This window comes from Macaca nemestrina, chromosome 9 (genome assembly GCF_043159975.1).
Source record: "Macaca nemestrina isolate mMacNem1 chromosome 9, mMacNem.hap1, whole genome shotgun sequence".
Taxonomy (NCBI): domain Eukaryota; kingdom Metazoa; phylum Chordata; class Mammalia; order Primates; family Cercopithecidae; genus Macaca; species Macaca nemestrina.
The window spans coordinates 61,763,694-61,777,312 of NC_092133.1; the positions used below are offsets into that span (position 1 = coordinate 61,763,694).

The following is a 13,619-nucleotide window of genomic DNA, read 5'->3' on the forward strand; positions in this document are numbered from 1 at the left end:
GTCATCTACATGCCAGATAAAAATATACCACAAGCCTCCAGAAAAACTGAGCAAGTATTTAGAAAATGGAAGCAACAGCTTACAAGATATCATTTTAATGGGTTTATAAAAGCTCACGTCTCTGAGAGACTTTTTTTGCTCAAGAAAATGTCATGGAGATGTATGTCTCAAACAGTGTTTATGAACAGTATAGTTATTCATAGTTTTCTTTACACAATTCCTATGGTCTGTGTGTCAAACCGCCTGCATGCATTTATGATGGCTTCCTGCCATATAAAATCTGGCTGACTTAATCTATATGAACTTGTGTTATGCATAGAGCTTTCATACACCAACTCACTCAGAAGTACCCTTGATGTAAAATAATTTTTATGTAGTTATTCAATTAAAGTTTGTAAAAAGAAAATGTAGATGCTTTTAAATCAGGCATAGGTTGAAAGTAAGCTCATATCTGTGATTATCTCATTAAGCTGCTTGTCCTATTGATAGAATTGAGAAATTGAATTATGAAAATTTTTTAAAAATATAAAATATGTTAATTTGAGTGGAAATGTATTGATAATCCATCCTAAGTAAAACAGAAAATAAGAGACAGAAACAGCTTGAACCCAGGAGGTGGAGGTTGCAGTGAGCCGAGATCGGGCCACTGTACTCCACCCTGGGAGACAGAGCAAGACTCTCTCTCAAAAAAAAAAAAAAAAAAAAAAACAGAAACAATGCAGCAGAGAAAACAGTCTAGCATTTTTATGGCTAGGATGTACTTCCAGAGACTATTATTTGAGTAACTTTTCTCTCTGACATTAAGTTGTATAGCTTAATACAGATATGTAAAGTCTGTATGTATTTATTTACAGATATGTAAAGTCATTGTCACAAGCCTAACACACAGTGAGCTCTGTCTAAATGTTTTTATGTTAATTACTAATGAAGTTCACACCTAAGAAAGGCATTTTTTCAAAAAAAGAGTTTTGCCTTTGAGTCCTTTCATTTCTTTTATCAGTTTTCTCTCTTCTCTTCCTTGTCCCTCAATCAATTTCTCTTGACAATTTCACACTGATTTCAAGATCTTGTTGTCAGTCCCCTTTCATCCAGTAAGATTCTTTCCTAAGAAGCTTCCTCATATTGAATATGTCTTATAAATGTATATTACATAAAGTACAATGCCTGATGGTGCCTCACCATTCTTATATTATTTTAACAACTGTCAAGATTTTTGAAGTAGAAGACATATCCTTACATTCACATTTACAACTTTCATGTAATTATGCTTGTCAGAGATTTAACACAGTTGACTACCTGTTTCTTCCTATTACACACCTTTTTTTTTTTTTTTTTTTTTTTTATCTTCACTGGTCACTCCTCTTTAGTTCCCATAGTTTGTTCTTCCTGCTTGAGTAAATGTTTAAATGATGGACTTCTTCAGGTCCTGGTGCTGAATTTTTCTCTATTCTCTTTCTTTAGTCTCTTCTAGGAACTTTCATTTCCAAACCTAAATTTCTAACCTATCCTAGATAACCCTGAACTCAAGCCTTCCACTGCAAATTTAGCATAACTAAAATAAAAAAAATTTATTCCTGCAAACTTCCCCTTGCTCAGTTGTCACATCTTTGCCCATAGAACATTTTAAAAAAATGTTACCTTAAAATTAAAATTTTAAAAAGTTAGAATTTTTAAAATGATAACTTTCACCCAAATTCTTGCTAATGAAGTATCTTGACATAATTCCTGCTTCCCTCTTTTTCAATGACTCTTATAAATGTACCTAGACAATCCATTACTGCTTTTCTAACTTAATATGTTGAATTATGATAACTGATTTAATCCACTTCAAATTTCTTTGACTTCATTTTTTTCCTTTCTTATATTCCTTATAGCTAGAGATAACCATATAATTCATATGTGAACAAAGAGACTTAAGCACAAGTCAACTGACTCATACTGACCATACTGCTCATTTAAATTAAGTAATGCGGATGTACTAAACAAAAATTGTTATTATGTAATGGTTTGGTTAGTTATTATACTGAAATCAAACAATTTCATGATCTTATAAGATATCTATTATTATTCTTATGATTCTCAGTACTATTTCTTCTTTAGTAGTACTTCTGTTTAATATCTTCTTAATAGTGTAAAAATGTCAGTTAAACTGTTGCTAACAATTTACTTTCTTTGGGAAAATGAAGTGATACCAGATAAATACATTTAAAAGATGTAGTTGAAAGGAAAGAAAATCATTTTAAAGGAATAGTCTTCAGTGCAATAAAGGTAAATTCAGTTGAAAGGAAAGAAAATCGTTTTAAAGGAATAGTCTTCAGTGCAATAAAGGTAAATTCAGTTACAGCTAGCATTATTTCTAATATTGTACCATATGGAATCTATCATTCTGAAATACACATATATTCAAAAAGTTATTGATTATCTGTTATGTTCCAAGCACTATTCCTGGCACTTGGGATGTAGCCATAACAAAATACAAAAAAAGTCACTGCCTTTATGGAACTTACATTCTAGAGAATGAGAGAGACAACACTTCAGTATGTAATATGAAAAGTGGTGATAAGTGAGATGAAGAAGAGCACAAAATCAGGAGATGGAGAGTGATAGTCCAGTTTGAGTGAGTAGTATTTTGTATTCCACACAGAACAAATGAGTAAAAAGTCCTTTAAAGTTGGAGCATGTTCTGTGTATTTAAAGACGAAAACAAGGAGGTTGATATAGGTAATGAAAAGTATTTTGTAGGCAGAGTAAAAGGACATGAGTTTAGAGAGATAAGAGAGGATCTAGCTCATGTAGTGCCTTGAAGGACATGGTAACAACTTTGTAATTTAGCCTTAATAAGACGGAAATGCACTGGAGGGTTTTGAGTCTAGAAGTGAAGTGACGTAATTCAGGGAATTACTCTGAAAGGGAAAACTATAGAAATAATTTCTCTATGGAAGATAGAGACCCTTTAAATACTGGTAGGAAAAAGGAAAGAGATTTCTCAGTCAACACAGGGAATATTGAGTGTTTGTAATACAGTGGTCTTCTATTTAATCTCAGGAAAACTCAAGAATATACAAATAAGAGGAAAAGGAATATATTTTACTATAAATAAAGGTGGCAGTTATTATCAATATTGTTAGTAATCTGTCTTCTTTCCCTTTTGTAATTTCAGTGATCATACAATTGCAACATTTTACCTATATAATGAGTGATGAATCAGTGAGTCTTTTTGCGTGTGTGTGTTATATTACAGTAACAATTAGCCTCACATTTTCATTGGCTTGTAAAATAGCAAAGTTTATTTCTTACATATATGGCAGATTCTGTAGATTGGTTACAGGTCTGATTTGCTCAAATCAAGCCACCTAGACATGATCCATGCTGATCATGTAGCATAAGTAAAGTGAAAGGCAAATAACAGAAACATCATGGCTCTTAATACTGCCACTTGGATATTGTGTGTGTTAAAAATAATCAGTGCTGTGAAGAAAAGTCATCGTGGAGACAAAGGATCTTTCATCAAGACAATCTTTACTTTCTGCAGAAAGGGTGCTCCTCACAGATGGAACAATGGCGAGAGCACACTTGAACAAAGGAAAAGCAGACATATTTATCCCTTACGCATTTGGGTTGTCCTTACTGCTGTGTCCTGCCTCCATTGGCTGGAGCTGGACCTCACGGTCTTAAACTGATACCTGATTTGCTAACAACCTAAAACATTTCTAAATAAGTAAGTGCAACGGAGAACAAAGAAGGAGAGGAAGTTGCTTATGAAAGTTTTAAGGAAGCAATAACAATTCCAAATAAGGAAGGGGCATAAGCTGTGAGCTAAAACTTGCCTGGGCCTGTCCAGACATGCCTGAGTAAGCCAAAGCAACTAACTGGGCTAAAGTGTAAGAACTAATAGTTGATAGGAGGCTTTAGAGTAAGAAGTTATTATTTCTAGTGTCTATTACTTTATTTTTAAACCAAGACGAGATTTGAAGAGAAACTTTTATAATTTCTACAGCGTGTGACACATGTGCTCAGGGATTATTGTCCGAAGCAAGTCATGTGATCAAGGCTAACATCAACTGGGTGAAGAGTTATATATTCCTTTCTGAAGAGGCACTACAAGTTACATGCCAACAGGCAGGTAAGATCCTCTCAAATGAATGGGACCATAAATATTTGACTAATAATTCAAATATTTACTGGCTATTTTACAGTGATAATTACAAATATCACTTGCTAACTTTTCCCAGCTTGATATCCTGAAAGACGCATAGTTTCAATAGTAAATGGTAAATTTACCTTGATTGCACTGAAGGCTATTTCCTTAAACCTATTGTCTTTCCTTTCAGCTATTCCATGTATTCTTTCAAAACATTGTTTTTACCCCTTTAAAAAGTCTTTACTTATAACATCTATTTAAGTTGGAATTTATCTAACATTGCCAGTTTGATATAGGTACAGAAATTTAATGAGAAAATGCGGTTCTATATTTAGAATATGGATTCTTCAAGATGTTTCTGACATGCATTTGTTTTAATTGAAACCTTAAAAAATTTATTTAGCTAACATTTTGTACCGTTCAACTTTTTAAAATGAAAGAACTAGTGTTTCTTGTAGAAGGGAAGAATGGAGATTAGCACCGAAGGAAAATTTGACTCCTTCTGTGTCACATTTGGTCTTGAAGGTTAAAGTCTGAATAAGAGAAACTATGTCCAACAAGTGTATCTTATGAATAAGAAACTAATGCATCACATTTTCATGGAAATTATTTTTAAATAATCAGAGTTACTAAATTCAATTTTTGTCTGTTTTTTTTTTTTTTTTTTTTACCCTAAGGCAAGCTCACAGCCCATACTTAAAGTTGTAAATATAAACCTGAAAGTGTAAATTTCTAGGCAGGGCATGGCAAGGTAGATGAATGGATTCCATTAATGTCAGCGGAAGCAATGGAGTTAAATCCTTTTTTCGTTAGTCTCAAAAATGAAGCCCTAAGCGAGTTTCGCAAATGGCAAGAGTAATAACAGTTAAGGCATGAACCTTAGGCTCTTAGTGTTAATGCTCTAATTCATTAAACCAACGACTTTCCTGATGGAACTCAATTTCTAAATGGTTTCTAAGCCAAAATGCCTGGCATAATTAAAACTTAAATTTTGGTTATTTTCTTCACTCTTCCCCATTTTTTTAATTCTTAAAAAATACTTTGTATCAAATACAACTCTTCAAAATGTATGACAATTTTCTTATTTGATAATTTTAATTTCATGATTTACAAAATTAAGCTTACTAAATATGAAGAAAATTCACAACTGAATGTATTCTAAATCCTAGTAAAATATTCACTAAGGATCAGCAAACTGTGGACTGCAGCCTATTTTTTAAAATAACGTTTATTTGTTTACATATTATCTATAGCTGCTATTTTTGTGCTACCATGGCAGAGTTGAAGGAAAGGAAAAGAAAGGAAAGTAAAGGCTTCTTTCTCCATAGTACTCAGATGCCTGCCAAGATGCTGGAGCTATGTGGCATAGAAAGAATTAGGTAGTCATTTGTTTTTCTCCTCAGATTCTCTCCCTTTAGCACACACTGTTTAGCCCATAAAGTAGAACCATTTTCTTTGTGGAAGCATAGGGAAAACATCTGCCTTCTCTCTAGATCTAGCCCAAGGCTTGGTCCCTTCAGACCCTCTTGGCCTTGAGGGCACCCTGTGATTGACAAGTGGGAAGAAAGTCAGAATTCTGTTTGTGGCTGCAATAGAAAGATCTTCTTCTGAACAATGAATTCCACTATTTATATGTGAATATAGAGAAATTCAGGGCTAGCTTCATGGATATATGACCTGTGTACTTATACAGAGTCCCATGCTTAGAAGAGTCCAATGTTTGGTTTAATATTCTGCTATCACTGTCTCGAAATAAGCCCAATAAATTAGGTAGGTATCCTAGGTAGGGTATGAGAAGTCAAACTCTCCTGTTACATTCAACCAGAAATAATGTCATATTTAGATGTTTATGTGTTTCCGTGTACACTTCTTAATTGTTGCATTTATCAGTTGGGGAAAAAAAAAAAAAAAAACTGGTGTAATATTGCCCACAAAGAATCTTTGTTTAAAGTTAGTCAAATTATCATTTATGTTTTCCCCACCCAGGATGGGTTACCCAGAAATCTCACATTTAGTACTTTGCTTAAGCAGATTATTAAATGTCTGTCCATGAATAACTTCTCATAGACTTGCACAACCACAACGCATCTTTAGAAGCAAAACCCCAGTTTATGTGTGAACAATGATTTAGTCACAAATCCAAGTGTAACAATATTTGGACTATGAATATTGGTGGCACATAATAGTAAATACATCAATTTATTTACATTAAATAAATTAGTTTCAGAAAAGACACAATCTAAAAATCTATTTTCATGTAGGAGGGAGTTTGTATAAAAATATATTATTCGGCTCCTATTAAGAATAACTAATATTATTCTGTAATTATAATTTTACCATGCACCTTTGTTAATAAAACAGCTACCTGAAATGGATATTTTAACCACCGTATCTGCTTATTCTGGCCTTAAATACTATTTTGGATTAACTAATTCATACACTTTTACATTCCTAAACAAGATTGCTAATCAAAGTCCAATCAAATTTTTAAATTCCTAATCACAAAATGCATCTATTTTCAGTAAATTCACAAATTAAGCAGAAAAAAATGTATAAACCTAATAAATTGGACTTTTAAATAGTAGTGATTTTTTTCGATCTTCCATTTTTCTTTCATTTTGTTTACAATGACTGAAATTATTTGCTATTTAAATACCTATATTAGTTAAAGTTAAGATGTTGTAGTAAGATGTTGTATATTTTGGATGTATATTACTCCAAAATATAATGGCTTAAATAAATCATAAATACAGTTCTCTCTCATGAGACAGAGCTGAGTGGTACAAAACAGAACAGCTCTGCTCTATAAGGCCATTCAAAGACTTGTATTTCTTTGATTTTCTTACTATGCCATTTCAGAGTTGTCCTTGTCTCAATGGTTGAAGCTAGCCACTGCTATATCCAGTCTGCCAGTGGGAAGAAGAAAAGAGGAAGCCTAAGGCAAAAGGCTTCATTTTATTTATTTATTTATTTACTTACTTACTTATTTATTGAGACAGGGTCTTGCTCTGTCACCCAGGCCAGAATGCAGCGGCATAATCGTAGTTTACTGCATCTCCAAACTCCTGGGTACAAGCAATTTTTCTGTGTCAGCCCCCTGAGTAGCTGGGACTACAAGTGCACACCTCTATGCCTGGCTAAGAGGCTTCATTTTTAAAGAGGTGACCTACAAATCACATGCCTGACTTTACTCAAATATCATTTTTCCAGACTTAGTCATGAGGCCAAGGTTATGAGTAAAGTTGGCAGCCATGGTCCATGCACCTAACTAAAAGTCAGCAACCAAGTGCGAGAGAGAGAGAGAGAAGGAAGGAAAACCATTCTGGGCTTACAATTAATGCTATAATACTCAAGTGTTTAAGCTGTTGTATCTGACACATAATTCTAATAAAGTCCAAAAGACATGAAGGATTTAATGTGTACAGCCTCTTAATCCTTGGCTAAATAGAACTAAATTAAACTAAAAGGTTAGAATTACTCTGTTCCTTATTTCACTTGTAAATAGAAACATAAAGTGCTATTAATAAATACTAGAAATATTTCAAATATGGAATATTATAATTAAGAATTTTATGAGAATTTAGAAATACCTCTATTTGGAGAAGCAATACTTCTTAAAGTTCCATCCCTTGGCCTCACATTGGTCTTTTTGAAGTTGGGTTGTTTGCAACGTAATAATACAATTACAGTGAATATATTTATTTTATATAATTTGTGTTCCTTATTCTTAAGTTTACTCTTTTTCAAAAAATTTGATGTTGATATATTTTCATTAATAAACTGACAGTGATATAATAGGTTTTGGATATTGTTGTGAATTCCATATTCCTAAAATATAAGTTGACTGTCCATGGTGGTCCCCCTATTAAAATAAGTAAATTAATAAGTAGTACTGGTGCATAAGATCCATAAACATTGTGGCCGATAACGTGAAGTGTAAATGGGACTTTTCTCCATTATCAAATTACATTGCACAATGCAACTCTGAACAAAAGGTATTCCTAAATTAAATCCTATATCTAAGGTAATGTGTGATGAAGAAACAACACAGAAGCCTTCAAGGATTTGCCCAAGTTTGCACGATTTGGCAAATGCATTGCTAGCCCTAAAACACTGGCTTCAGCTTATTTCTTATATTTTTTCTACTGCATAATAAAAGTAATGCTTTCCAAAGTTGTAAACGGTGAAACATAGTTCCTCTAGATATTATTATTTACAAAAAAATTGTAAAACATGCCAAATAAGTTCATGAAAAGACTACAGTAAAAATTAAAAAGGAAAGCTAGTGTCTTCGTTGCAGCCTTTTCTAACTAAGGTGCTTTGTGAGTTACAAGAGATGGATAGAGGACAGAGCATTTTACGCAGCTTCCTGCCTTTGAATGAGCATCCCTTTATTTCTACTTACTTAGAGTATTTTTTGAGAAACGTTTCTCTCTTGGAAATGATTTTAAGCAGGCTGTCAACAAACTTTCAAAAGCTCTCTTGTATCGGTGTATTTCAAACACACACACCTTAAGTTATGTCATACGACTTGCACATAACACGCAGCATACTGAGATACCATTAACTGAACTTCCCTGTATTCAAGTGCAGGGTTCAAGAGGTGCAAATCAATGTTTACTTTTCTGTTCTTAAAAAATTCTGGTGCTTCAGAAGACCAAGAAAATACATGAATTCAGGAACTTTCACCTTTAAGTCTTCAAATGGCATTTGGTTTATAATGGGTACTAAAGAAATATGTAACACAATTCACTTACAATAGCATCCAACTGCAGTCTTTAAAATTAGTCCTCAAGTGATTGAAAACATTAGAGGCACATCTTTTGTCGTTTTTATATGTGAAACAGCAACAACAACCTGCACCCTCCACACACGCACACACACACACTCGCAAAATTAAGACAATTGGAACTAAAAATACAATATCATTAGCAGGTTATCCATTTTTGTACTTGTGCATATTTTTATCTACTTGCCCTGATTTAGTATTTATTTTTTTGCTGGGTTCCCATTTTCAACTTTCTTCATCTGCCATTTCTTTTGTTTTTTATATGCACTACTATTCTCACTCATTCTTTTACCCATAAACATAACTTATTCTCACTGAGTCACAAATGGCTCCAAGGCATAGAAATATCTTTAAAAGACCATTTCCGAAGTCCACAGATTTTTTTTTTTTATGTTGGTCAATAAATGCTACATGTTTGGGCTTGATTCACACTTTACAAGAAGGGTAATGGAGATGTGATTGGAGTCAACTAACAGGTATTTTTTTTGGAAAGACGTTTGGTAGAAGTTTTGCATTTTATCTTAGTTGACTTGTTTGACGTTTATTAAGTTTCTCTATTGAGGTTTATCTAATGTTTCTCTTGATCAGACTGGGGTTATGTGATCTTGTGAAGAAGGCCACAGAGCTAAAGTGCCATTCTCATCAAATTATATAAAAAGTATGTATTTTCAACATGACATTACTGTTGATGTTGACCTGAGGTAGTGCTTGTCAGGTTTCACCTTTTTTCCGCTTCCCATACTGTATTCCATGAAAGAAAGTCACCATTTAAAAATCCAAACTAAAAGAAGGGGGAGTCATTTTCCACCTCCTTGAGGGCAAATATCTACATAAATTATTTGAAACTGTTCTGCAAGGGAGTATTGTCTCTTCTCTCCCATTTATTAATGTATTCATTTATTTATATCTGTATGGACTCCCTGATATTTATTTTATTCTTTGGGTTATAATCCAATAGCACTTTATTGTATTGCTCAAATTGTCTCAGTTTTGACAGTTGGGAACTCTTTCAATGGCTCCTGTGTCTCTTTGACATATCCCCATCATTGTGGTGTTATGTTTTATTTTATTTGTTTTATTGTTTATGTTTGTTTTATTTGCTCTTGCTAAGTCCTGGAATGTGCCCTTTCTGCAAGGAGCCTTCGTTCATTTTATTGGAGAATTACATTAGAAACAAAAATCTGGGTGATAGGTATCTGTGCATTCTTTAATAAATCCACCCTTTCTCCAATTGAAAGTAATATTCTATATAAGTTCTTGTAATGATAGATAGTATGCATTGAGTAGTTGCTGAGTTCTCGGCACGGTTTTCAGTACTTTATCTCTACCCCCTCATTTAATCTCTAAAATAAGTCTTTGATATCAGTACTATTGTTTTCCCTACTCTGTCCAGAACGGGGCTAATTGCTGAAGGTCACACAGAATAGTAAGTGATGTAATACACATTCACACCCGTGCAGTCTTACTTCTCTAGTGTCACTCATTCAAAAACTGAGTATTTTCTCCATCGTTTTAAAATGACAATCCTTTCTTTGTTTTGTTTTGTTTTGTTTTGTTTTGTTTTGTTTTGTTTTGAGAGAAAGTTTCACTCTGTTGCCCCGGCTAGAGTTCAGTGACGCGATCTCGGCTCACTGCAAACTCCACATCCAGGGTTCAAGCAATTCTTGTGCCTCAACCTCCTGAGTTGCTGCAACGACAGGCGTGTGCCACTGTGCTCTGCTAATTCTTGTGTTTTTTAGTAGAGACAGGGTTTCATCATGTTGGCTAGGCTGATCTTGAACTCCTGACCTCAAGCGATGCACTCACCTCGGGCTCCCAAAGTATTGCAATTACAGGCGTGAACAGCCGGCCGTGCCCAGCCAGAACTTAATCCTTTCTTTCATTCATTGTACTTTTTTGAATGTACAGCTATTTGCTTCTTATATTAAAAAAGAAAAAAAAAAAACAAACTCATTTCTGACATTATGGAAGCTTTCCTAAAAACCTAAAAACTATATGAAATTTAAGCACTGTTCTATTTGCAATACTTTATCACACTATATTAAATTGTACATATTTAAATCTCTCTCACAACTAGCTAATAAACTTAAGATCTGGAATTTCATCTCTTATATCCCTGATCTTGTCATTATTTATACTTGCAATACATTTGAATAAATGAGTGTCTACTTTTCGTTATGAGGCTGCAAGAAACTAATACATCTGATTCATATTAAAGTTTCATTTTTAATAATTTATACTCTCTTGACCACATTGTAGATGTTTAATAATGAATGAATGAGTATGGATCTGTGAAACATGTCTTATCACTCCTACGTGGATGAAATTTGCATGATATTTTTTAAAACAGAAAAAAAATATAGGAAGACTAGGTCTAAATTTCCTCAAGATATTTTTGCTAGGAATTTGTTTCTCTAAATAGTGTGTGGTCCTTCAATCATTTCAAATTGTTTTAAAGATTTATGGACTTTTATTTTGCTTTGTTTTGTCTTAGTCTACAATTAGTAATTTTTAATTTACCTAATAAATACAAAACCCAAGGTAAATAAGATAATAGGTTTTTTTAAAAAGGAAGATTGGGTAAAAGGGTAAATTTAAAAGAATTGTGGTGGAGCAGGCATGATGGCTCATACCTGTAATCCTAGCACTTTGTGGGGTGAAAGCCAGAGGGTCACTTGAGATCAGGAGTTCAAAACCAGACTGGCAAGATCCTGTCTCAGAAAAAAAAAAAAAAAAGAAATTTAAAAATTATCGAGATGTAGTGGCATACATCTGTAATTCCAGTTAATGGGCAGGCTGAGGTGGAAGGATCCCTTGAGCCCAGGAGTATGAGGCTGCAGTGAGCTATGATCATGCCACTGCAACAAAGCAAGATCCTGTCTCTAAAATAAAATAAAGTAAAATTAAAAATAAAAAAAGAAGTTGTAAATACTGAAACAGAAAATAATTATTTTAGGTACTTCAATATTTATTTCTGATTTCTCGTCTCTGGCCGAAAGTAAGAGAGGGGGAGTTAAAATTGAAGTGAATTTAATCCTTTATCATTATTCAACAAATTCAGTGAACAGAAAAATATAATGGATTTTCCAGGAATAGTTTCTGTTATTTTAGAAATGCTGAAAGTAGATTAAAAGCTGCATAGTTATTGACCTAAAAATATCCACTGTTAGAATTTTTCTTTCATTATTCAGAAGTAAATGCTTTGCTAAAAATCTATAAATAAAATTACTGATTTTTTAAAGTATGTTTGAAGAACTAACTTTTGGAGCAACTGCATCAATCCAAGATAATGTTAATCTGTTGGAAAAAATTAGAGAACATGTTTATTAGACATTTAACTCTGTGTGGAAAGTAATTTCTTATTCATCTCTCTGCTCCTTCTTACACCTAGTGTTTAGCCCATAAGAGTCAATGATAAATATTGTATGTATGCATAAAATACTGTTTAGAATTAATTTTAAGTTAGTTTTCTGATAGAAAAACTCTGGTTTAACAATATTGCTAACTTAATTATAAGTAGGTATTGACATAATAGTTATTGAACTTGAACTGTATTCTACTATTTATTGAATGAAAAACATTTTGTATAAATTCACCTATACAACTGTTATTTCACCTTCTGACTTTTTTTTGGAAGAAGTCAAAATCATATTATGCAAGGAAATTTTTGACGGAATATAAGGGACAGATAAATTCAAGTGATTTTCATTTTCTCAATTGCATTTGGAATTTTATTTTCCATTTTAATAATACATTTTCATAAGCAAGGACAAATGAATCATAAAAAGTAAGCAAATTGCAGCCTACTAGTGGCACTAGTGCTTTCCCACAGATTCTTAGGTTAAGTCTTTAAGAAAAAAAATCAGTAATTTGAAATGTTTCTAGGTTATTTGTGCCCCAAACTTAATAATAAAAAAAAGTATACTCAGATTTTCCTTTACATTTGCATTATGGACACTGTTTTTTTAAAATGTTAACTTCACAGTAATTCTTAGCCTGTAGTCCACTAACTGTGATATACATAATAAATATTTGTTGGATTAAATTTCACTGTTAATTAACATGACTTTGAGTAAGAAGACTGACCTAGTAAATTTCCACAATAAATGTTAATATTCCCAGTAAATTCTAGTTAAGTTCCATGCAAAAGCTGTTTTATTATTTTAAGCAACTTGAGTTATCAAAATATCTAACCTTCATGTATTTTAAGTATTGTTCTGGAGACTCATCAATTTAATCAAAGCTATTGCTTCAGTCCTGATAAGTATTCTTATTGTAAAAGACTCCAAAGTACTGTACAGATTTATACTCAGCAAAAACCAACAAACACATGCAATATACAAAATTGTTTTCTGACAATGTGCCCAAAATATTTTATTACTCTATTTCTTATATTTTCCAATGAGTTGCAGAATATAGTTTACAAATCATTACATTGACTATTAGCACATTATGAGCCTTCAACATATTCCATTATATATGAAGAAAAAACTGAAGTCTTAAGATGAATGCAAAAATATACATGTAACAATAGCTCTAGAGGAAGATATACCATTTATAATTCTTCATATAATCTACCTGAGGGCAAAAAAAATTATCTTATATCAATAAAGAATTTGCTGGTCTTATACTTTCTTTGTGCCCAGTGTATATAATCTCTCATTCTCTTAATATATATGTGAACTCACA

General features: G+C 32.7%; 1 protein-coding gene and 1 long non-coding RNA gene across 11 annotated transcripts in view; one reads left to right on the forward strand and one right to left on the reverse strand.

Annotated features, from left to right (window-relative positions):
* Nucleotides 1-13,619, reverse strand: part of LOC139356062 (transmembrane protein 78-like) — a 206,279-nt gene that overhangs the window by 64,236 nt on the left and 128,424 nt on the right. The window lies entirely within an intron of this gene.
* LOC139356064 (uncharacterized) overlaps nucleotides 1-13,619 on the forward strand; it is a 190,698-nt gene that overhangs the window by 33,708 nt on the left and 143,371 nt on the right. Inside the window, exon 4 of the long non-coding RNA XR_011607445.1 lies at nucleotides 3,998-4,123. This is a non-coding gene — a long non-coding RNA (uncharacterized lncRNA). The remainder of the gene's footprint in view (nucleotides 1-3,997; nucleotides 4,124-13,619) is intronic.